The sequence below is a fragment of the Choloepus didactylus genome, chromosome 3, assembly GCF_015220235.1.
Source record: "Choloepus didactylus isolate mChoDid1 chromosome 3, mChoDid1.pri, whole genome shotgun sequence".
Taxonomy (NCBI): Eukaryota; Metazoa; Chordata; class Mammalia; order Pilosa; family Megalonychidae; genus Choloepus; species Choloepus didactylus.
The window spans coordinates 47,887,688-47,914,528 of record NC_051309.1 but is presented as its reverse complement, the minus strand read 5'-3'; the positions used below and the strand labels follow the sequence as shown (position 1 = coordinate 47,914,528).

Here is a 26,841-nt window from a genome sequence, read left to right as displayed (position 1 = left end):
TGACGATATATCAGGACAAACACCTATATTTTGATTTACAAAGCTAACAGCAGTTTTAAATCTGCAACTTAATTACAGAGCAACTACACCACCTTTCCAAATGGCAAAAATACAAAAAAGTTAAGTGTTACAAAAATATTTCAGAAAAAGTGCATAGTCTAAGTGCATAGTAAATAAAAGCACTGAAAAATAATCTTGCTAGAGGGAGTTCAGCTTGGAAAAGTTATTACCAATGCTAAACATTTTTATTTTTACACAAACTATACTTAAAAATAGCTTTATGAGACTGATTTCTGGCTAAAAGTATCATAGGGTTTATTAGTCAAGAAACAAATACCTTAACTGACAAGGGTAAATAGAAAAGAAACAAAGCAGCTGCCTAACCCAAAAGTTCATAATTAAGGTTTCTGCAGTATTACGGTACTAATTACACCCCTTAATGGCAGAATGTTGTAATTAATCATGGAATTAATTATTGCTAAAGTAGTTTTCAAACAATAAAAATTAAAAGAAAAACTAAACCTGACACAATTCAACCAAGCATGTGTTGATTTACAGTTTCAAGGTTATTGTACAAAATACCCACATTTACACAATAGGCTCCTGGCAGCGTTTTCAGACAAATGTTCTTTTAATTTATTCCGACATGCTATAAATGAATAAATTACACTATTTAAAGAATTATCGCCAGTAAGTTTTTCTTTCTCTTGGGTCAGAGAGAGAAAAAGAAAATGCGCAAATGAGATTGAGAGAGGAAGCCCACACACACAAATAACCTACAGCAGTGGGTGGGGACCAGGGAGGGTCAGCAATCACATGAACCTCACATAGCATGGTGCTCTCCAAGAGTAAGAGTCAATATGGTTATAGCCATTTCACGAAGATTTTAAAGAAAATGTCCTTTTGTAGTCCAACCCTTTAATGCTTTAATTCTTATTCAAAATCAGTCCAGCTGTTAAGTCAATGGAAGCAGGAGTCATAATACCAAGTCCTGGCAGTTGTAGTACTAAGTATTGGGCCTGCAAGTCATTAAAAAAAAGAAAAATGAAAGAATGCCTTTCCCCTTCAGATGATTAAAAAAAAATTAAAAAGAAATTTAGGAAAAGTTGTAATACTAAATCTAAAATGATTTGCAAAGGATTATTACTTAACAAATGGCTTGAAGTAGTCTATTAAAAAAGTGGGGAGACTTTGATTCCATTATGAGTCAGCAAGGCATTTTTTGTTTAAAAAAATCTCCTTACAGAAACAGTTTTTAGTTTTTAATGAACTCATAAACAAAAAGTTCCCATTTCAAAATAAAAACAAAATCCCAGATCATATAGATGTTTACAGTGATTACATTTATCTAAGCAACATACATGCATGGTTCAATTTTAAGATGTTAACTAAATCTCTGTGACAATTTTTTTCTTTTAATACCAAGAACATTACAGAGTTAATGCAGAGTCCTAAGGATAATCTAGTAGTCACTAAGTTTTTCTTAAGTCTTCACTTTAGATGCTGTTATTTCTAGCACAGGTAAGCAGGCAGTCTTTCATATGCTCAAACACTGGAATCTTTGGTTGCTACCATATCAGCTGGCTTGCAAACAAGAAGTCAACCATTTTAAGAATGTTTTAAGTGAACAACTTGCAAACCCCAGGGATGGAAAAACCCTAAGAATGCACAATTGTGAGCATTTACAACCATCACAACTGTGGCTGAAGACTGTTCATGCCGTTCTTCTGAAATGAGATCTCAAAGCAGAATAGTTCAAAATCAAGTTTTAACAAAAGATTGGCATATGCACAATTTCTCCACCAATTTGTGTGTGTCAACCATTTAGTTAACTTTTCCACTTGAAAAAATGCAATAGAAAACTGGACACCATGTTTCACTATCTCAGTTAATATTCACAATTACAGCGGCTACAACTCAGGATACAGCACCACCAATGCTGCCCAGAGCCAGTTTATACTGAAATTAAGTTCTTTACACCAAGTAAATGGTTGTCCATAACCACTGGCTAGTGTACATATGAACTAAAATTTCTAGATTTGGGGAGAAACAAATGCTGCTCCGATCATCTGCTCTGCTTCTTCTGTCATTCATGCTTAGAAACCTGTGGGGGTTTGGGCCTGCTGACCCTGCCCACTGGAAGAGGCTGCCTGCTGTGCTGCTTTCTGCTTTAACATTGTCCAATCAAATGTGTAGTCATATTGGTGATTCAGGGTCCTGAAAACAATGCGGAACAGCTGCCTCAGATACATGTAATCCGGGGCTTCCTCAAAGTGCAGCCCACGACAATAGTTTCAGTACATAGCAAATTCTGCAGGAAACCCTTTACACAAAACTTCAACAGGAGTGGACATCTTCTTTTCACTAATCTTTTCATACTTTTGTTTCTTTGTTGCAGCCTTTAGTCCTTGCCATGGCAGGCTGGTTCTATGAAAATACATCAAAACATATCCTAATGACTCCATGTCATCTCGGCGACTCTATTCAATACCAAGATGTGCATTGATGCTAGCATATCGGGCAGTGCCAGTGAGATTTTTATCTTCTCTGTAGGGTATGTGTTGCCTTGTCCTGTTGTCTCTGTACTTTTTGGCCAAACCAAAGTCAATAAGGAATAACTGGTTTAATCCTGAGAAAGATGGGTCCTGAGAAGTACTAACAGTCATGCTTCTTTTCCTCTTCCCCACTGGAGATTCTAAACACTTATTACAGTGACTCCCAATACCCATTAGGAAGTTATCTGGTTTAATGTCTCTGTGTATAAAATTCTTTGTATGCACATATTCAATTCTACTGATCATCTGGTCAGCTAACATAAGTACAGTTTTCATCGTGAACCTTCTTGAGCAGAAATTGAAGAGGTCTTCGAGGCTGGGTCCAAGAAGATCCATGACTAGCACATTGCGGTCTTTTTCTGACCATACCACCGTATGTGGGGGATGCCAACCCCACCTTGAAGAATCTTATAGAGTTCGCTCTTGTACAGCAACTGGGGATGCCTGGCCTTCTGAGATTCTGGTTTCACTGCCACTTCCTCGCCGTTGGTGATGCTGATCGCCAGATAAATGTCCCCGAAGGAGCCGGACCCGATCTTCCATACCAGTTTATATTTCCCTCCGACAATGAATTCGGCCTTGGAGCCGCTGCTGCTCGCCATCCTGAGAGACGAAAATGGAGGGCTGGGGCCAAGCCCCAACACCTCTGGGAGGACAAGGGCCTCCGGGGCCCGTCCACGAAGCAAGGCTGCGGAGAAGGGCGGCAGGAAACGGAAAACGGAGGCTCTTTCTCGACGTTACAGGGTCCAAAATCGTCCGAGGGAAACCTGATCGCCGCCTCTCAATCAGGCTCCTTTTTGCCAGGCCGCAGTTTCTAAGCGGGTTTTCACGGTTACCAGGCTGGGCCACTTGTTTCTGGGCGGCCGCTGCTGCCTCCCGCGGCGACGTCGCGGACTGAAAAAGGGGCGCGGCGAGTTAGGGCGGCGCTACCGATGCCGCCACTGCCGCCGGCTCCCGCCCGGAGGAACCCCTGTCACTCCGCTGACGCCGCCGTCTTATTCCTTCGGCTCCAGCCAACACAAAATCTGCTCTACTTTTGAAAGCATTATTCACTTTCTCTTACAACTATTCTGAGAACTCATGAGGGGCTTCGTTGACCCTTCCACTTCCTCTCAGTCTGTCAGGCTTCTTCATCAATTGCCCTTGTTATCTAGCTTAGGTTCCAGGTCTATTATTGCCAGGGCATTCTTGGCAATATCCTAAACACTCTTGCTCCTCTTCTTTTTTCTTTCAGTCGCTCTTGTGACCCCAACCCTGAGTAGACCAAAGTAGTAACTTTTCCCTACTGTATACCAATCCACCTAAAACTGCTGGAGAAAGTCACACAGCAGAGCAGAATATTTCCCCTATAAATCCAAGAACAGTAACTTTAAATACACCCTTAGAACTCTTTGGCAATTCTCTTATAGTTCTCTGGTAAATTCTTCTAATTGTCACAATAAGTTTCTATTATAACTTTTTTTTTTTTGTTTTTTACCTTGCCTGTTCTTGATAGTCAAATGTCTTTGCCTGTCTCTTTACAGGGAAAATGAAGCCTTTGCGTTCAGTCATTTTCCTGCTGCCAGTGGTGTACTCTTGTCCACAGCAGAATCCATCTTTTTTGTCCTGCATTTTCTTACAGTAGTAGAGAAACTATTTCTTCTATCCTAGGGTGGTTCTCCCTCTATGCTCTGTATCCTATCACCTCCCATCTTCTTAGGAATTTTACAGTAATGACTATATCTTTTTTTTTTAACATTAAACTTCTCCCTTTTAATTGTATCCTTCCAATTAGCTTCCAAACCTATCAAAGTTCCTTCTATTAAAGACAATGCTGAAATATCCTAGAAGTTATTCCTTATTCTTATCCAACTACCACCTTATACAGTTGAACTTTTTGAAAGAATGGCTGTGTTTTAATGCCAGTGTTTTCATTTTTTTCTCTTGCTCACATCTCAGCATGATCCATTCTGACTTTTTGTCCCCAACATGCCTTTAAAACTGCCCCTTCAGTGGTCACCACCGTCTTCCATCCATGTTGTTAAATCCAACAACCATCTTTTTTTCCTCATTTATTTCACTTCTTGCCAGCATTTGACATTGTTGGCTACTCTTTCTTGAAACACCCTTTCTCTTGGTTTCTGTGCATATGGCTATTTAACTTGTGCCTGAGTGTTTGAAATCTAATGTGTGTTCCTCTATCCAAGCGTTGTACAACAGCATGAACCAGTGTCACAGCTGAGGAAGGAGTAGATCAACATCCATCCAGAAGTGACATTTTTAGGGTTCTTGTTTTAATAACACCATACTATGCTTACCTTTTTTGGTGCTTCTTTTTTGTTTCTCTTGTAATGGCACATCATTTTCTACCTAGCATTTAAATATTGGAATTACTTAAATTTTGTTCTCTCTCCTTTCTCAAAACTCCCATGTCCCTGAGGAATCTAATCATTAAGATGCAATGATCACTTATATAGTGCCATACCTACTGGTATATCCAGATCGTACTTAAGATTTCCATGTGGATATGTCAGAGGCATCTCATATCTAATTTCATATGCACACATTAACAAGTCCAAAATTCATGTTCTCCTTCCTTCCTCGTGCTTACTCCTAGCAACAGCTGTTTCTATTTTCATGTTGCCAATTTCAGGAAATGGCCCTTCTCTGGATTCTGGTACACAAGCCAAAAACTTAATAATCTGCCTTGACACATTCCTCCCTTTCGTTTTCTTTTAGGGTTGAAAAGAATTGTAGATATTTTCTAGTTTAGAAGTATTTAATTTGAGGTACAGGGACCTTTTGCAGATTAATGAATCCTCTGAAATTTGATTTACAAATTTGATAATTGTCTGCCCATTTTGGGGGGAGAAGTTCCATAGTATTTATGAGATTTTCAAAGGAGTCTATAATGCAAAAAAAATTATTGATAACTCTAATGTGATATAATTTACTCACTCATGTATGAAGACACTGAAACCCACAGAAGTTAAGTTATTTTGTGAGAGTCATAATTCTGATTAGGGACAAAGTAGGGACTGGAATCTAGTCCTTCTGACTTCCAGGGCACTGTTCTTTCCCCAGAAACATTTAGTGTTCAAAATCAAACTATTTTTTATAAACGCCATCATCTCTTACCACAAATGAAACTGCACTGACAGCAATTACACCTTAAGGTACTTGTTCTTTACTGTATGTAAGCATTAGAAAATGCTCTGGTCATAATTTATCTACAATTTAACCAGGTTATGCACTGACAGTAATTACTCCTTAAGGTACTTGTTCTTTACTGTATGTAAACATTGGAAAATGCTTTGGTCATAATTTATCTACAGTTTAAGCAGATTATGCTTATATGCAAAATAAAAAAAAAAGATGCTTCATATTTGTGTTTTTAAAAATTTTTAATAGAACATACAAATTAATTTCTATTATGTTTCATGTGCCCTAATTTGTCTCTGACTTGTGATTTCGTTATCACCCAGCCCAATCGCCTAGGCCTATTTTAATCCTCAAAGTAATGGTTAGGTCTCCACTACCTTCACAGGATGTTGAAAATGTCAAGGAAGACATTGTACAGGATTTTTCTTTATTAAATTCACAGCTTTACTTTTCATATTAAGGATTTTTAACCATCTTTTGTATGTGGTATTAAATAGGAATCTTTTTTAATTTTTTTTCCTACCTGCTATACAATTTATTCTTTTATCCTTATTTATGATACCACATTATTTATCACCTTGATTTGTGATATGACCTTATTCATATATTATATTCTCTTTTATGCATCAGAGAGATCTGAGTCTCTCTATTTTGTTCCATTTGTTTAGTTCTTGTGCATACCACAGTATTTTTCTTACTGTTTTGTGTATTCTTTCTTAAGTTGATTTCTGCTTTGTAGACTTTATTTTTCTATTTTGAGTAGCATTTTATTTCTCTAACTGGTTACTTGGTTATTTCTAGCATAGAGAAATAATGTATGATTTTAAAAATTTTATCTTATACTGGATAAACTCTTTTGTTAGTTTTAATAATTTTTTAATTCTATTGTTTCTGCTTCTGTAGATCATCATATTATCTCAATCACAGTTTTATTCCTTCCCTTCTAACCTTTATACTTTTATTTCTTTTTCTTTCTTTTAATAGTGCTTGTCAGTATTTATGTTACTATCCAAAGCATACATAATCTCAAGTATATGGAAGATTATTTGGTTCATAACTTTCACCAAGTTTGGGCTGTTCTCTTCTATTCCTAGTTTTCCAGGAGTGGATTTTTTAAAATCATAAATAAATTTTAAACTTTTTTAAATTCAGTTTCTCCAACTCGTGCTATAAATATATATTTTCTGTCCATTAATCTGTTAGTAGTGTGGTGAATTTTATTGGTACACTTTTTTTTCTACTAAAATATTCTTACAATTCTGTGGTAAACTCTACTAGATCATATTGAATTTTACTTTAATATGCTGTGTTTTCAATAGCTAATATTTTATTTTAAAATTCGCCCATGCACTCGAATAGGTTTGTTGTTTTCTTTATTGCACTATCTTAATCTACTTTTGTAATGAAGCTTGCACTGGTTTCATGAAATGAGCAGCTTTCTTTATCTGTTCCTTTTTAGTTTGGTAGAATGTATTCAACAATCAGAAGGGTCAGGGAATTTTGAAAAGGAAGACACGTTAAATGCCTTTCCAATTTTTTTATACTTATATAGTCTATCCAAGTTTTCTGTTTCCTTTTATACCAATTTAAAATTATATATTGTTCCAGAAATGTATGTTTTGTCTAGGTTTTCAAATTTAGCGGCATATGTATGTTCCCTCTTTAATATCGTTTTACTCCTCTTTTTGGGTTTATGTTGGTTTCTTTTTTAATTATGTCTTTTGTTTATTTGTTTCTTCTCTCTCTTGTTCTCTCCCTTGCTCTTGCTCTCCCAGTCCCTCACTCTATGTTTTGCTCACTCATCCTGAATTAATTTAATATCATTCCACTCTCTCATTTTTTTAATGTAGTGATGCTGTTGAGAATTTTAATTGCTGTCTTCTCTTTGCAGGTGATTTTTTTCTTTCTCCCTGGAAGTTTTTCAGATTTTCTCTTTGTCTTTGATGTTCGTATAGTTCATTATAGTGGGTCTAGTTTTGCATTTTTCCTCATCTATCCTGTTTGTCACACTATGAGTGCTTTCAATCTGTAATCTCATTTTCTTTAATTTTGAGCAATTAATTGCCCTCATTTCATCAGTATTTCCCCCCTCTTCTTCTAAGAGATATGAGCATTTCTACTTTCATCCTCCATATCACTGAGCTCTGTTTTCTTCAAAAATTGTATTTTCTGTTTGTCCATTTCTGCTGCTTTCTGAGAAAGTTCCTTATTCTTGATTTCTCAACTCACCAATTTGATCTTCATCTATATTCATCTTACTGTTCCTCCAACTTACTGCGTTCTTTTTAATGTTTCTCTTTTTCAGACTCAACATTTCTACTTGATTCCTTTGGTTATTGTTTCTTGGATTTGCTCAATATATTTCTTATCTACTTGACTATATGTAGCATGCTCATTTGGTCCCTCTTTCAGTAATCCTGCTTTATGCATCATACTGTTCATTTTGTTCTCTTTTACAGTGGTTATGTAATTCAGACTTTTAGGTAGTTTGATCTGAGAGCTCATATTTCCAAGGTAATATGTCACAGTATTGTGTATTGGAGAAGGCATGTAGTATGTATCTTTGCTTTGAGGAGAGAGGAAGGAAGGAAGGAGTTCTAGAGCAGAGAATTTTAGGACCAACACATTTGCTGCCCCTTCACCAAATGATTCATCTGGTTAGATATGCATCTTTAAATACTTAGAAATAAGTGGCTTTTGGAAGAAGACGAAGTCCTTGGATTATAATATTACAGCCCTGATGATTTTGAGGGAGAGGGATAACAGTAAATTCCTGAAGGAAATATGCAGCTCTTATTTATTTTTATCAGCTTCAACTCCTTTTATTAGCACAAAATATGGAATTTTATGATAACCTGACGTTATCCAGTCAACATTAGTAACTGCAGTTACTGCTGATTCCTTTCTTGCAAATGGTGTGGAATAGACAATGACCCTTCCAGAACAATGTTTGGGAGAAGCAAGAGCAGGGCCCTTGCCCAGATTATCCTCGGGTAATTCTTTTAAAGAATTAAAGAAGAAGCTTAGCCATTTTCTGCATCAGGATATTATCACCCTACAACAGTTTCTCATAGTTTTTATGTTGGTTCCTCACATCTGTGACTCTCTTTATCTCCTGTCCTAAGAGTGGATTATTGTAGGAAGAAGCAGCCTGTGCTACTTGTCCATCTTGTCAGGAACTAGCTACAACTATTAATATTTTCTATTAATTTATTCTTTCAACATTCAATGACTATTGACTAAGCAATGAGAATGCCCAGAATAGTTTTAGGTGCTGAGGATTCAGAGGTTAAAAAGACACACTAAACTCTTGCCTCTGGGTACTTAAAACTTTTATTTACAAAACATTTTGTTTCTAGGCCAAGACAAAATATCTCATCTTTATTACATGCAAAATTAACACAAGAATTACTTTAATGTAGGCATACTTAAACAATATTTGGTTTCAGAGGAGTCAAAGACTGGCTGACTGCAGTATATTCTCCATTGCATTTTGTCCTTTTCAGATGCAGACAGACCCAAATTAGTGTATCATATTTAACTGAAGAAATAATTTATGGTAATTGGGGGCTTTGTTTGAATTATTTTCCAAATCCAGAATATTTAGGCTAAAAGGGGCTTGGATAACAATAAACTGTTTATTAGTATTATTACAATAAATGTTACTGGTAAATATTCTCTATAATTGAATTAATAGAACTGTCATTCCCAAATGTTAACTTCGGAGTTGATTTTGGGGAGTGTTTTAAGCCATATAACTGTGTGGTTAGGTTTTCTGGGCTAAAGTCTCAAACTATTTCTATACTTTTTTTTTTTTTTTGGACAAACTTGATTTATAGAATGCAAAACCTCACACAATTAAATTTTACTAAACAGGATTACTTTTAATATTTACCAAACAGTTTTTAGAGGTCTTTAACATTTTGTAAACTGTTATTATGTTATAAATTTCTCATTCTTCTGTTCTAGTTTTTATCTGTAAGTATAGAGGTGAAATTGATTAACAGAGAAGAGAGAATGGCTGTTTACATTATGTGTATATGTGGGACTCTATCTAGCTGTATAGAAAAGTAGGGCAATTTTGTAGAAAGAGCCCTGGATTGGGAGTGATGACAATTGGGTAAGACTCTAGGATCTGTTACCATGTTTAAAGAGGAGTATAGATGAATGGTCAGACTGGTAGATAACCAGAGGAGGTGTTGGGGGATATGGTGGGAGACCCAGGATGGTTTCCTTAAGACCGTAGACATGTCTTTGAAAATGGTTGGCCACAATTATTGTGTAGAGTCAAACTAGACTATTTAACTGGGTTAAAGATGGTCAGTGTTAGATAAAACCTATAGTAACTATTTACCCAGTATTACTTTATTAGGTATAATTCATAATGAAACTACAATATTATTTAAATATTGTTTTTCTCATCAGCACCTGAAAATATGTAATTGCTCTCTAAATGACCTTTACTATCGAATCAAGCTGCAAGGATAATTTAGAGATCTTATTAAATAACTGTTGAAGAAATTAAACTTCTTTTCAGGGTAAAAGTTCAGACTGTCTGGAAGGTGTGTGTACCTGCTGATTACAGCACTCTTCTTATGTTTCAAACAGCTCACCTTCTGTTCATAGCTCAGTGGGATTCAAAAAGCTTATATTTCTTCATTACTGTTAATTAAAGTAAACAATAATCTCATGGTATATTTATTACTTACTTTTTCCCACTGCTAGTTTTCTATCCTTCATTTATCTTTCAAATTCTGGAATTGTCTTTAGAGAGAGATGGAGTTCATTGTCTCTTGTTGTACATTGTCAAGAACTTCTTCCATCTTAAATTCACAGAGGAACCAGGCCACTTTTTATTAAGCAGACAGGCTTGTAGACACTCCTTGGCACCACAGCTGTGTTAGTTAATGAACTATAGAGAAACTCTTGTTTCACTGATGTCTTGGCAATTCTCAGAATAATTAACAGTATAGCTATTTTACTGACTATTTTGTTCTCACTGTTGTTATTGCTTATTCCAGAAGTTACCAAAGAGTGGAATAGAATAACCTGCTCTGTGTAATGGGTATTCACTGAAGGTACAAAATAAGTATGTTAATTTTATTAACTTAAGTTGGGCTTTCTCAACCTCAACACTATTGATAATTTGGGTCCAATAATTCTTTGTTGTGGTGCTGACCTGCATAGGATATTTATCAGCATTCCTGGCCTCTGCCCTAGATGCCAGCAGTACAGTCCTCGTCCCCATTTGTGACAACCAAAAATGTCTCCAGACATTGCCAAATGCCCCTGGGGGGCAACATCACCCTGTTTGCAAATAACTGACTTATATCAATATTCAAATTTACCCTGGAAACTGAGCAGTCAAATTTATGGTTGGTAAAATAGAGTGGTGGAGGGTCAGTCTCTTGCCTAGTCCAAAGTAGCAACAATAGCCATTACCACTGCTGCTGTCCCCACTGTCCTAGTACCAACAAACCAAGTGCTGGGTATATCCTAGGCCCTTTATGCTATTTTATTTAAGCCTCCTAATAGCCCTCTGAAGAGAAGATTGTCGCTCTCATTCTACCGTCCTGGGAATTGATCCTCAGGATGATTATGCTATCTACTCAGGATCAAACATCAGATAGGTAGGGGAACATATTATATTAAAATGCTTGAGACTAAGAATAGCAAAAAATTGAGTTTTTATTAAACACAACCACATTTGGTTTATATGAAAAGCAGCTGTCACATGGACAAACTGGCAAACAGATCTATTCAAAAATAATAGTACTAAGTACTCTATTTTGCTTATTACTGTGTCATGTGCTGTGTTAAGCACTTTGTATGTATTATCCTACTTAACCCTAGGAGGTACATATTATTTGTTTTACCACTTTACAGGTGAGTTGCCTGAAGCTTAAAGAAGTGAAGTATGATTTGCTCAAGGTAACACAGCTAGTAATTAGAGAGCTGGAATTCTAACAAAGTTATGTCAGATTCCAAAGGCCATGCATTGACTGTTGTGATACACTTGCAGTTGTACCGTAAGGCCCGTTTTTATTATTTCCTCTCTTCTCCATTTCCTCATCTACTGCCTTAGTCCTCTCTAAGTGCTTCTAAAAATAAGTATCTGATAATTTTACAGCTTCTTCCGTGCCTGCTGACATTGATCTGCCCCTTGCTTAAAAATAAGAATCCAAAAAAATACAAAAATAAAAATGTAAAAATCTTTGTCATAAGTTCTAATTAGTTAGAAAGATATTTGAATGGACAATATTACAATTCACGTTTTATTGCCACAGGAGAAAAGTTAAACATTCCCCCCCTGTATTCTTGCTTATTTTTTGCTACATTTCTAATTACTGGCCAGTATAAATCCTTTGTTCTAACCTCACCAATCTATTTGCTTTCTCTAGTGCTGCCATTTAGTTTCACTCTTTTGCTCATGTAATGTCACCTCATTGTCATCCTGTAAAGTCAAATGCTTGGGTGACCTGCTCTGTGAAGCCTTCTCCAGTTTCTTCCAGTGCTGAGGCAGAATTTATGGTTCCTTAATTGTGCCCATATGTCTTTGAAACAGATCTGTATTATAACACTTATCAGAGTGTGTTTAGGTGAGTTATTTGTTAAACAGTCTGTTCTGCTGAAATCTGTGTTCACTGAGGAATGGGACAATCTCTTATCCATCTTTGTTACCCCAGAATCTCCAAATGTGCCTGGAACACAGCTTGTTAATGAAATTATTTTTGTTGAATGAACCCAATAAATATCAAACATTTAATTTATCTTACTGGTGATAATACTGGTTTTGGCTTTCTGCTTAGGAAACAAACATATAATAATTGTATATTTATTTTGCCTTTCTGTCATTACATATCTAATAACAGATATTCAAAACTATACATAAATTAATGTGACTAAACAGAAAAGTAGCAATTTATTTATCTATACTTTACATAAAATTAACCTTACATTTTATATGGCAATTCTCTGAGAATTATCTGCATGTGAATAATACTTTTTTCATGGAGCTCATCCTGCCAGCAAAATTAAATATTTTTAATTGACAGTTATAATCAGCTTTTCCTATTCATGTGTCTAGTGGTTTATATTCATTTAAACAAATTGAATTTTAAAGAGAAATTAAACAATGCATTTGTAAAACTATATTCAGATTGATTTTCTTCTCCTTTTTCCAACCTCATGCATTTCATCAATGGCAGCAACTTTTGTTTCCATCATTCATTTATTCATTCACTCATTTAACAAATCAAATATATATATTGGAAGCTAATAACTGTCTTCTCTAGAACGATACAGAATTTGTCCAAATCAGGGGTGATGTTCCTTTCTTGATAAGACTACTTTGATTTTTTAAAATCAAAATGAGATAGAAATTTCAAGACTTCAAGACACAAAGACTAGATAACATGGTTTTACTATTCATTTCTTTTCTTGTTCATATACAATCCTAAAAAATAATCAGAAGTTAATTCTGAATTGAACTATCTCTAGTCCTTTGCCTAACGGTCAAATTTTTCCACTGTGCAAATTATATTGCTCTGTTAGTGAATGAGGTTGACACTGAGGGCGTCTTACCTTGCAGACAAGAGTATTTCAAGTGGGGAGATCTTCTGGCCCCAACTTCTCAGGGCAGAATTTATGGACCTTTGCATGACATCCAAATATAATTTTCTTACCTCATTTGAAACACTGCAGGGCAAATTAATCTCTACTTTTAAGTAGAACTATAGGAGCAAACAAGCATAATTTCTAAAAAGAAGAAATTTTCCCAGGAAACTTGAGGATAGTCTATGTTCTCCTTCCTTATTCCAAGATGTAGTCCTCTAATCTTAGAAAAGCACACACAGATCCTAGGGCAACTTGTTTTGGACAACAGATACTGTAGATGCAATCTGCTAATGCCACCAGCATCCTAAAAAAAGGACACTTGTTTCCAGTGGGTATCAGTGTATCTTTCAGAGGAGATTTTTCTCAAGAATCTGCCATAGACCAGGATACAGCCCAAGTAATGTAGGTACCTTCCCTCAAGTAGTTTGTAATCTGACCAGAAAAACATATTACCAATGATTATAAAAATGTGTGGCAAATTCTTTGGGGTCAGTAAGTAACTAGAATAGATGATATTATTTTTTCATTTAAAAATCATTTTCAAGGATAATGTTTTCACAAAACACCACTTAGAAAGTACTCTCCTAGACAGTAACAGCCTGTGAGCTATAATTTAGACATGATTTTTATTACTTTTAATTTTTTAATTTTTGTTTCAGTAACTGATAGAAAAGCACCACATGTCCCCTTTTAACCACATGCAAGTATAAAAATCAGTAGTATTATTATATTAACAATATTGTGCTACTATTGCCAATGTCCATTACCCCTCCTTTTTCATCACCTCAAACCAAAACTAGTTACTCAATAAGTTATAATTACCTCTTTCTGTTCCATCTTCCCCCACCCCCCTACCTCTCCACTGCCCCTGGTAACTCATATACCACCACCTTTCTGTATGAAGTTTACTTCTTCTAGGTATTTCATATAAGCAAGATAATACAATATTTGCCTTTTTTGTGTATAGCTTATTTGTCTTCATGCATGCATCAGTACTTCATTCCTTTTTATGGATGAATAAATATTTCATTGTTAAGTATATACCACATTTTGTTTATCCAATTTTTGGTTGATAAACACTTGGGTTATTTCTTATTTCCACATTTTGGCAATTGTGATTGGGTTGTTTGTCTTTTTGTGGTTGAGTTTTAGCAGTTCTTTATATATTCTGGATATTAAACCCTTGTCAGATAACATGGTTTGCGATTATGTTCTGCCATTCTGTAAGTTGTTTTCTCACTTTTTGATGCTGTCCTTTGAAGAACAAAAGATTATAATTTTGAAGAAGTTCATTTCTTTTATTTTCCTAGGCTGCTCAAGCAAATACCATGAAATGGGTTGGTAAACAATAGGAATTTATTTGCTCACAATTTGAGGCTGGGAAAAAAAAGTCCAAATCAAGGTGTCTTCAAGGCATTGCTTTCTTCCCAAAGACTGTGGTGTTCTGGGGTTGGCTGCTGGCCAACTGTGGTCCTTAGCTTGTCACGTGGCAAGGCGCATGGTGAAATCTGATCTCTCCCTTCTCTTCCGGATTTCATTGATGTTCATGTTCTGGCTGCCTTCTGTGGCTTTTTTTTTTTTTTTTTTTTTTTCCCTCTATCTGAATATTGTTCTGCTTAAGAAACTCTAGTAATATATATATATTTTTTTCCTCTATCTGAATATTGTTCTGCTTAAGGAACTCTAGTAATAGGATTAAGACCCATCCTGACTAAACTGGGCCACACTTTAACTGAAGTAACCTCATCAAAGAATCCTGCTTAAAATGGCTTCACACCCACAGGAATGGATTAAGTTTGAGAACATGCAGCTACAAACCACAATGCCATTTGATATATTTTTCTCTTGTTGCTTATGCTTTTTGTATCATATCTGAGAAATCACTACCAAATCCCAGGTTATGAAGGTTTTTCCCTATGTTTTCTTCTAGGAGTTTTACAGTTTTAGCTCTTATTCTTAGGTTCTTGACCCATTTAGAGGCAATTTATGGTGTAAGGTATTGGTCTAACTTCATTCTTTTGCGAGTACCATTTGTTAAAGAGATTCCTATTTCTTCAATTAATGCACTTGACATCTTTGCCAAAAATCAGTTGGCCATACAGGTTTGGGTTTGTTTCTGAACTCTCAATTCTATTCCATTGATTTGTGGTTTTATGGGCCTATTTTTATGCCAGTATTCCACTGTCTTGATTATTGTGGCTTTGTGTAAATTTTGAAATCAGGGAGTATGAGACCTGCAACTTTGTTCTTCTTTTGCAGTATTGATTTGGCTATTCGGGTCTCCTTGTGATTCCATTTCTGCCAAAAAGGCTGCTTGAATTTTGATAGTTATTGTGTGAATTATAGATAGCTTTGGTTAATATTAATATCATAATAATATTGTCTTCTTATCCATGAACATGAGATGTCTTGCCATTTATTTAGATATTCCTTTATTTCTTTCAGTAATGTTTTGTGGTTTTCAGTGCACAAGTCCTTCAACTCCTTAAATTTATTCCTAGATATTTTATTCTTTTGTGAGTTATTGTGAATGGGATTGTTTTTTATTTTAATTTTCATTTCAGATTATTCTTTGGTGGTGTATAGAAAAACAAACTATTGATTCTTTTTTGTGTTGGTCTTGTAGCCTCCAACTTTGTTGAATTCATTTATCAGTTATAGATTTCTTGTGGATTCTTTAGGATCTTATATATAAAGGATCATGTCATCTGCGAATAGAGATAGTTTTCCTTCTTCCTTTCTGATATGGATGTCTTTTATTTCTCTTTTGCCTAATTCTTCTGGCTAGAACCTCTAGTATAATGTTGACAAGCAGTGGTGAAAGTGGGCATCCTTGTATTGTTTTTGATCTCAGGGGAAAGGCATTCATTCTCTCACTGTCGACTATGAAGTTAGATAGGGTTTTTTTCATTTATGCCCTTTATCATGTTGAGGAAGTTACCTTCTATTCCTATTTTTCTGAGTGTTTTCATCATAAAAGGATGTTGAATTTTGTCTGCATCAATTGAGATGATTCTATGTTTTTTACCCTCTTCATTCTGTTTATCTGATATATAATATTAATTGATTTTTTTATGTTGAGCCACCCTTGCATAACTGGGATAAATGCGACTTGGTCATGGTATATAATTCTTTTAATATGCTGTTGGATTCAATTTGCTAGTATTTTATCAAGGAGTTTTTCATCTATGTTTATAAGGAAAATTGGTCTGTAGTTTTCTTTTGTTGTGGTGTCTTTATCTGGCTTTGAAATTAAGGTAATATTGACTTCATAAAATGAGTTAGGAAAAGTTCCTTCCTTTTCAACTTTTTGAAAAAGTTTGAGAAGTATTGGTGTTTATTCTTCTCTGAGTATTTGGTATAATTTACCTGTGAAGCCATCTTGGCCTGGAGTTTTCTTTCTTAGAAGGCTTTTGATTAGTGAGTCAGTCTCTTTACTTGTTGTGCTGGTTTGAAGCTGTTATGTACCCTTGAAAATCCCATGTTTTTTAATCTATCCCTGTGAGGGCAGACCTGTTGTGCGTGGGACCTTTTGGTTAGGCTATTTCAGTTGAAATGTGACTCAGCACATTCAAGATGCATCTTAATCTCTACTGGAGTCCTTTGTGAAGAGAATAAAAGACAGTAAAAGCCAAGAGAGGTGAGAAATGCCCACAGAAGCAAGAAGGACCCACAGGAGTTGAGAGAGAAAGCCATTGAAACCAGAACCCAGGAGAGAAGGATCAGCAGACATCACCACACGGTTTCCCATGTGACAGAGGAAACCTGGATGCCAGCAGCCTTTCTTATGAGAAGGCATCTTCTTCTTGATAACTTAATTTGGACATTTTCACAGCCTTAGAATTGTAACTTGTAACTTAATACATCTCCATTGTTAAAAGCCAACCCATTTCTGGTATATTGCTTCTGACAGCTTTACCAAATGAAGCAGTTGTTATATATACGTCTATTGATCTTCTATTTATACTTGAGTCAGTTTGGGTAAGTTGTGTATTTCTAGGAATTTGTCCATTTCCCTCAGATTACCTAATTTATTAGCATACAACTGTTCATAGTATTCTCTTATAATTCTTTTGGTTTCTGTAAGATTGATTGTAATAGCACCCCTTTAATTTTGGATTCTAGTTATTTACATCCTTTCTCTTTTTTCTTTGTCAGTCTAAAGGTTTGCTAATGCGACTGATCTCTTTAAAGAACCAATTTTTGGTTTCATTGATTCTCCTGATTGTTTTTCTATTTTTAATTTCAATTATCTCTGCTCTGCTCTTTATTCTTTCTTTCTTTCTACTTACTTTAGGTTTAATTTGCTCTTCTTTTTATAGTTATTCTAGATGTGAGGTTAGATTATTGATTTGAGATCTATCTTCTTTTTAATAAAGGCATTCATAACTATAAATTTCCCTCTGAGCACTGCCTTCACTGTGTCCCATAAGTTTTGGCATGTTGTATTTTCATTTTCATTCTTCTCAAGTTATTTCCTAATTTTCCTTGGGATTTCTTCTTTATCTGTTGGTTGTTAAAGAGTGTGTTGTTTACCAGATATTTCCAATTTTCCTTGTATTATTGAGTTCTAGCTTCATTCCGTTGTGTTTGGAGAAGATACTTTGTATGATTTAAACCTGTTTAAATTTATTGGGATCTGTTTTTTGGCCTAATATGTTGCGTGTCCTGCAGAATGATCTGTGTGCATTGAGACAAATGTGCATTCTGCTGTTGTTGGGTGCTAAAGGTACTTCCAATGAGACCTTAGACAGAAATGATGAATGTGTCATTGCCAACTGGAAGAAAGACAATCCTTGTTTTAAAGTGACAGAGAATTTGGCAAAATTGAGTACTGCTGTTGGAAGGGAGAATTTGAAAGTGATGGCTGGTATACTTGGCTGAAGAGATTTCCAAATTAAATGTGGGAAGTGCTGCCTGGCTTCTCCTTGCAGTTTATAGTAAAGTGCAAGAGGAAAGGGATAAGTTGAGAACTGAACTCTTGGCAACGAAGAAACCAGAAATTGATCTTTTGGAAAATTATGAGTTTCCAGAAAGTGTGTCCTCAGAGAATAGAGCCCCATGTGAGGATTTAACCAGTCAGCCATTTCATTGTGAATCAGGATTGGAGATGGAGTTAACCAGAAAGGATTTCTGGAAAATCCTATTATCTGACAGTTGACACCCCTGTGTACTGCATGCTAAACCAACAGGTTTGTTGTGGGATCTGTATCAATGGAACCACTGCCAACCTGGACTAAAAGGGACAGAAAAGGGACAGACTGAAGGAAAAATGACTTCAAAAGCAGAACCATGGAAGCTGAGGTCTGAAGTCAAGAAATCTTGGGCCAAGAGAGCAGACCCACTCATGCACATGGAGAGGGTGAGTTTGCCCCAAACTTTGTGGAAGGCAGGCTTTCCTCCCCATTGTTCAGGAAGAGTGTTACCACCCCAGGGCTTTCAGATGCCTGAGAAATTGAGGGGAGGCTGGCCACCCCGATGTTCAGAAAGAATACTGCTGCCCCAGGCCTCAGAGAGAGTGAAGCATACTCCCTGGGGATCAGAGAGAGCTTGACCACCTCCTCACTGTTCTAAGTGAGTTGAGAGTGTGCCCTGCAGGTGGCAGAGAGTCCAGATGCTGCCCCAATGCTTAAAAAGAGTGGAGCTTAGAGCATGGTGGTCTCCCCAAAGCTTGGAGATATTGGAACCCACATCCCAGTGTTTGTAGAGAACATGGCCACTGTGTAAGTGCTTGGAGAGGGTAAGACTGCCACTCTTAAGCCCTGAGGAAAAAGTGTCTTTCTGTAGAGGACTCTCAAACTTTAAAGTATAATGTAGGATGTCATCAACATGGTGACATTAACAGCTTTTGAAAACTTCTCTCCAGAGATTCCATAGAAAAAAAGGATAATTCTGAATTATTTGAAACTCTGGAGGAGTATATAGACTGGAGAAGGACCCTGCAAATGCCAAACTTAAGAAAGAGAAGAAATATCAGGTAAAAATCTCCTGTCCTGGACCAGCTGGTCCTCTACCCTCCCTCTCACTTGGTCTCAATGTGGGTAAGTCACAAAATCAGCAGATGAGACCCTTCCCACTAGGGACACAGCAATGCAACATAACCCCACCATTTGAAGACCCATGGGGCAGGGGAGGACATTTCAAGGCCCAGGTCAGTGAGGTACAAAGAGACTGAGAAAATGTAGACAGAGCCTGTGTTTCCGGCCCTGGGTCTGAAAGCTCTTCTCACACCCTTGAGGGAAGTAGCAGCCAGTGGCAGTTTCCTTGCCTTGGGGATGGCCAGAGTACTGGGTAAGTGAGGGAGCACTGTGCCACAGGTGGAACCCCACATTAAGCCAAATTTTGGCTGGCAAAGTGAGGGCATAGGAATCCCACAGCTTCAGCTCACCTATGTAGACACAGCCTGTGCTCAGAGGCAAAGCAACATCTGAGGATGATTAAGGTACTGACCAGTGCCATCTTTGGACAGTCCAGAAGGTGCAAGGGAATTGAAACACTTAAAAAGATGCTTCAGACCCTTTTTTTAAACATTAAATTCAGTTTTATTGAAATATATTCACATATCATATAATCATCCATGGTGTACAATCAACTGTTCACAGTATGATCCTGTAGTTATGCATTCATCACCGCAATCTATTTCTGAACATTTTCCTGACATCAGAAAGAATCAGAATAAGAATAAAAAATAGAAGTGAAAAAGAACACCCAAATCATCCTCCCCATCCCACCCTATTTTTCATTTAGTTTCTGTCCCCATTTTTCTACTCATCCATCCATACACTAGAAAAAGGGAGTGTGATCCACAAGGTTTTCATAATCATACTGTCACCCCTTGTAATCTACATTGTTATACAATTGTTTTCAGGAGTCCAGACTGCTGGGTTGGAGTTTGATAGTTTCAGGTATTTATTTCCAGCTATTCCAATACATTAAAGCCTAAGAGGTATTATCTATATGGTGCATAAAAATGTCCACCAGAGTGACCTCTTGACTTCATTTGAAATCTCTGAGCCACTAGAACTATTTCTTCTCATTTCCCATCCTCTTTTTGGTCAAGAAAATATACTCATTCCCACAATGCCGGGTCCAGATTCATCCCCAGGACTTCAGACCCTTTTTTTAGGACCACAGGAGCTGGTTTAAATGCCTGTATGGAAACCTGGCTCTGTTTTGGCTGAGAAACTCAAAAGACCCAACTGTTAAAGCAGGGCTCTAAAACAAACTGAGGTCTTGATGGCTGGTGGAAAACAGAGCACCACTGGAAGCTAGCATATTTATATTACCACACACAGAGAACTTTCTGGGGTGCTCAATGCCTACCTCCCATCCCTGTGGCAGGCCATGGTGGGTGCTTTGTATTTGGGGAAAACTGGGGGGCAGAGCCAGTCTGACAACTGGCCAGCAAGAGAAACAAAGAAAAGATTGAGATCAAAGACAACCAACCAGAAAACCCTAGGCAAAAGAGAGAAAACAACAAGACATCTGAAATCTTACATACAAGGAACAGATGAGGAAATGAATGGAAAATATGGGCAGGATCTCAAGGAACTGAATGACACCATGAAGCACATGAATATACACGTTATAGGTCTCACAGAAGGAGAAGAGAAGGGAAAGGGGGCAGAAAGAATAATAGAGGAAATAATCAATGAAAATTTCCCAACTCTTATGAAAGATATAAAATTACTAGTCCAAGAAGCACAGCATACCCCAAACAGAATTGCTCCAAATAGACTACTCCAAGACACTTACTAATCAGATTTTCAAATGTCAAAGAGAGAATTCTGAAAGAAGCAAGAGAAAAGCCATCCATCACATACAAAGGTAGCTTGATAAGAATAAGTTTGGATCTCTCAGCAGAAACCATGCAGGTGAAAAGGCAGTGGTGTGATATGTTCAAGATAATGAAAAAGAAAAACTACCAACCAAGAATCCTATCTCTGGTAAAACTGTCCATCAAAAATGAGGGTGAGTTTAAAATATTACAGATAGACACTGAAAGAGTTTGTAAAAAGGAGACCTCCTCTGTAAGAAATACTAAAGGGAGTGCCACAGACATATAGGAAAAGACAGGAGAGAGAGGTCTGGAAAAAATGTAGAAATGAAGATATCAGGATATAGAAAGAGGGTAGAGATTGGGCATTTGATGCTGAAGGAATATAGAATGTTCAAGAGGACTGATTGTATAGATCTGGAAATGGATAGCACAATACTATGTGATGGTAGCACAATATTGTAAGTACACTGAATATAGATGACGGTCAGTGCAGTTGAAAGAGGAGGATTAGGGGTATATATGATACCAGAAGGAAAGATAGAAGATAGAGATTTGGATTGTATAACTTAGTGAAACCTAGAATCGTCAATTATTGTGATTAAATGTCCAACATAAGAATGTTTTCACATTACGAAGGACAAATGAATGTGAACTTTGCAAGTTGTTGAACACTGGATGGTATTGGGGGAAAATACAATCAGTGCAAACTAGAGTATATAGTTAACAGTAACATTGTAATAGTCTTCCATTAAAAGGTAATATGCCAAAGCTAAATGTCTATAAGATGGGGATATAAGGGAGGGGTATGGGATTCTTGGTGTTGGTGGTGTTGTCTGACCTTTTAATTGCATTTTACTGTATTCTTATTTTATTTTTTTCTTTTTTTTAGTCTTTTTTTAAATTTTTTTCTTTTTCTCTTTTTTCTCCTTCTCCTCTTTCTTTCTGGAAGAAATGGAAATGTCCTCATATAGATTGTGGTGGTGAATGCATAACTATGTGATTGTACTGGGAACCTTTAATTGTTTACTTAGGAAGGAATATATGATGTGTGAATAAACCTGTTTAAAAAAAAAATCTAATGTAGTTCTCCCTGAAGGTTTTCAGAATGGTTTGGGACTTTTGTCCCCTGTTTTCATTTTAATTTCTCCCTATGGCAGTGTGAAAGTTTATCCTTTGATTGTTCCTCCTTTGTATATTGGAAGCAGATTACTTGTTCCACGTTTCACAAGTTTAAAACCCGAGGAGAATTTTGTCTTAGGATGGACCATGCCTATAATTGATTTCGATAAGACTTTGTACTTATTTATTGTTACTGAAATATTTTAAGGTTTTGTGATATTGTGATGGAATGAATGTATTACACATGTGGAAAAGGCATGTCTTTTTGGGGTCTAGAGGGTGGAGTGTGCTGGTTTGGAGCTGTTATGTACCCCAGAAAAGACTGTGTTCTTTTAATCCAGTCTTGGGGGTACAGACCAATTGTGGGTTTCACATTTTGATTAGGTTGTTTCAATTGAGATGTGACCCAGCCCATTTAAGGTGGGTCTTAATCCTTTACTGTATTAAGTAATCCATTAAAGATTTGGATCCAGTAGAGTAGAGATTTGGAATGAATTTGGAGGGAGAGTGAAAGAGAGAGAAAGAGAAGAAAGAGAGAGAGAGATAGAGATGGGGGGGGAGGGACTGCCATAGAGGCAAAAAACTGAAAGCAATGAAACTCAGAAAAGAAGGGAGAGACCAGGAGATGCCACCATGTGCCTTGCCATTTGACAGAGAGTCCTGGATTGCCAGCAGCCAGTTTTCAGGAAGAAAGCATTGTCTTTAAGATTCCTTGATTTGGACATTTTCACAGCCTTAAAACTGTAACCTTGTAAGCTTATTAATTCCTGTTGTTAAAAGCCAACCCATTTTATGGTATCTGCTTTTAACAGCCTATCAACTAAAATGAGGTCCCTTATGCTCTGCCCCTTTTTAAAATTTTTTTTTCTTACTCTCTGTTCTTCAGACTGTATTATTTAGATTTTCCTGTTTTCTCATTCACTGGTTCTTTCTTTCACCTGTTCACAAGTCAAGTTGAATACTGCTAGTGTATTAGATTCCAAGACACAATCTGTTTCTTTGTCCTTTCCAGCTCCTAGAGATTACCTGAATTCCTTGGCTCCCGACCCCCTTCCATCTTCAAAGCCAGAAACATAGCATCTTCAGATCTCTCTCTCTCTTTGATTGTCTTGCCACCCTCTTTCATTTATAAGGCCCATTTCGATTACATTGAGTTTGCCCAGATAATTTAGGATTATTTCCGTATCTCAATATCCTTAACCTAATCATATCAGCAAAATCCCTTTTGCCACGTAAGGTAACGTATTCACAGGTTCATAGGTGTTCTAGTTTGCTAATACTGCTGGAATGCAAAACACCAGAAATGGATTGGCTTTTATAAAAGGGGTTTATTTGGTTACACAGGTACCATCTTAAGGCCATAAAGTGTCCAAGGTAACACATCAACAATCGGGTACCTTCACTGGAAGATGGCCAGTGGTGTCCGGAAAATCTCTGTTAGCTGGGAAGGCACATGGCCAGTGTCTGCTCCAAGTTCTGGTTTCAAAATGACTTTTTCCCAGGACGTTCCTCTCTAGGCTGCAGTTCCTCAAAAATATCACTCTCAGTTGCTCTTGGGGCATTTGTCCTCTCTTAGCTTCTCCGGAGCAAGAGTCTGCTTTCAATGGCCATCTTCAAACTGTCTCATCTGCAGCTCCTCTCTCAGCTTCTGTGCATTCTTCAAAGTGTCCCTCTTGGCTGTAGCTCCTCTTCAAAATGTCACTCCCAGTTGCTCTTCAAAATGTCACTCACAGCTGCACTGAGTTCCTTCTGTTAGTCAGCTTATTTATATGGCCCCAGTGATTTAATTTAGACCCACCCTGAATGGATGGGGTAACACCTCCATGGAAATTATCCAATCAGAGTCATCACCCACAGATGGGTGGGGCAAATCTCCATGGAAACACTCAACGAATTACAATCTAATTAACACTGATATGTCTGCCCACACAAGATTACATCAAAGAACATGGCTTTTTCTGGGGGACATAATATATTCAAACCGGTACAATGGGATTAAGAGGTGAACATTTGTGTGTGTGTGGGGAGGGGCATTATTCTACCTGCTACAGCCACCTAGTTAGGCTTTCTTTGGATATGTTAATACTGCTGATTACATAATGGCTCTTTTTTTGTGTGTGTTTAATAATAGTGAAATTGAAGTCCCAGATTACCTTTTAGCATTGATTTTGGAGAAATTGTCTCCTTTTGGCAGGTTTCTGTATATAGCCCATTTACTTTTTATGTGTTAAATTTGCTAGTTTAACTCTTAGCAACTAATATTATATTGAGGTTCAAGTAATTATCTTACCAACTGTAGAACACAAAGATGTAGGTCATATGTATAAGAGATTTTCATCATGAAGGGTGAGAATTCTTTTTCCAAAGTTTTATCTTTTAAAGTTACCTGAAAATTTACTTCATGGATCTATTCACTATCCAAAGATGCTAACTCAGATATTATTGTGGTTTTCTTAGGAGTTTCTTAAAAAAAAAAAGACAAATACTTTAATTTGACTCCTTATTTGGATGCATGTTTCTCAGTATAGTTTGGGTAAATTATACAATGTAGTTTCCTTTTTGAAGGCCTTTCATTCTCACATGTAAAACATGGGCACTGACTTGATGGGATATAATAGGTTCTGTCATTATAAGATTTACTGTGTTAAGCCTAAGGGTATAGTAAGCATCTTTTACCTTGGGGTGACTGACTCCCAATTAGCATATGGGCAATATTTTATTGCATTATTTATCTTTTATGGGCTGAATTAATGAATAGATTGCAATGGCAAGAAAACATGGTCATAACAAGAAGGTAACTGGGAGAAAGGGTGCAGAAGAAAGAAGAAAAGTGTACATTTTATTTTTTGCTTTGGATCAGCCCTTTGAATAATTAAAATTTATTTGCAAGAACTTCCAGACAAATAGCTTTAAATCACACTGAATAAGTTAACTAAGTGACAATGTGCTTAGGAAAATAATAGCATTAATTTAAAATTGTATTTTGAATGTGGTTATATTAAGTGCTTTCTTTTTTATTCCACTGCCTTTTGGAGGATATTCTGTCCAATTAAATACTCTTAAAATTTGTAACATAAGCCCCATAGTAAGCCTTCAGATTTATCAAAGAAAAGCAAGTCTTCCAGGAATCACTTTCATAGAAGGCTGATTTTTAAAGATATATGGTTTGATGTTCTCTTCTAGTAAATGTATTGCTTTTATAAGTTGTACTAAATCTTCCAAACCATTAACCTGATGTATTATGTCTTATGGCTGCAAACATCTTCTCATGCTTGGGAAATTATATTATAACATAGGAAATTATAATTGCCTAGTATTTCTTCACTAGAAAAGCATTTTTATAGTGCCTTTAGAGCTCTCTAAGATGACTCAAAGGCTCAACAAAAGTTTGGTGGGTAGAGAGATAATGTCAGTGGCATGAATAGCAGCTAACAAAGTAATATTTTTTGTTTGTTTTTTGTGTGCCATGTATTTCAGTTAATCATCATAACTTGTAAGGTAGAGTGTTGTCCCCCTTTCCAGATGAGAAAATTGAGTTTCAGAGAGATGTTAAATTATCTGTTTTAGATTAGTTTTTTAAATTAGTGTTTTAAACCACTAGACCTCTTCTCAAATGACCGCATACATATTTGATCTCAAGTATTTTTCCAAATTGTCAGTGTAACCTACCTGTAATTGAGTAATCTACCTAGTTATTACATTTTGCCTTTACTCTTAAGTATTCTAGAGTTTCTCCCTCATTCAAGGTATCAAAGATTTGTATCCTTGTTAATGGATATGTACCACATTTGGAAAAACTTACTGTTTTATAAATTATGTTTTATATATTGTGGTATTTGGAATTATGCTGTCAGCTTTATATCAAAGAATGCTGCAACTAATGATTGTATGAAAATAACTATTGTAATTTTTACAGGTAGGTCATCTGCTATATACCTGTTATGGTCCATAGGACAACTTTCTCTTAGACCATAAAGGAAGGAAATGCTTTACCAGAGATTATCTGGACTGTTTCTGTCTTACAAATTATTAGAGCCATGTAACTATGCTGTCATATACATGTTGGCAATAAGGAACATCAAAGATAAATATCACCCCGTCTTCTCTAATTGTAGCACCTGATGGCATGCAGTATTTCCAATTTTCTCCAGCCTCACTTTGCCATTTTGGTTTGATCTCCCTTTCAAAAGGAACTGGTTATCTTTGTTCTTTATATTTTACTATTTTGTATGTATTTTTGTATGTTGCCTCAAAGTTACTTTTAGGAATGAGGTATGAACTATATATTAATATATGAAAAGTAATAAACTTTTAAAGGCCACACAGCAAGTAGGCTGAGGAACTTCTAATAATAATAATATCAGTGAATTATTTATTCTGACAGAAAATGACCCAGTAGGACTGGGTGGAGATGAACTGAGAGTTCTTTTTTTTGTAATTTAACATTACTTGAGCACTTCCTGTGAACTAGAACAGTGTTTCTGTTTCTTCAGGTTTGTTCCAAGGAATTCTGGTTTTGCAAGGTACTCTAAAAGAATGGAATGTGTCATCAAATAATTGTGGGACATACTGAGTTATTATACATTTTATGCACCCTTCTAGAAAATTACTAGTGCTTCTTATGACTTA

General features: G+C 36.4%; 1 protein-coding gene and 1 pseudogene across 1 annotated transcript in view; one reads left to right on the top strand and one right to left on the bottom strand.

Annotated features, from left to right (window-relative positions):
* The window catches only part of KCTD8 (potassium channel tetramerization domain containing 8), a 290,621-nt gene that overhangs the window by 28,127 nt on the left and 235,653 nt on the right, over positions 1–26,841 (top strand). The gene's annotated exons all lie outside the window — the stretch shown is intronic.
* On the bottom strand, positions 613–3,421 carry LOC119529363 (annotated as a pseudogene).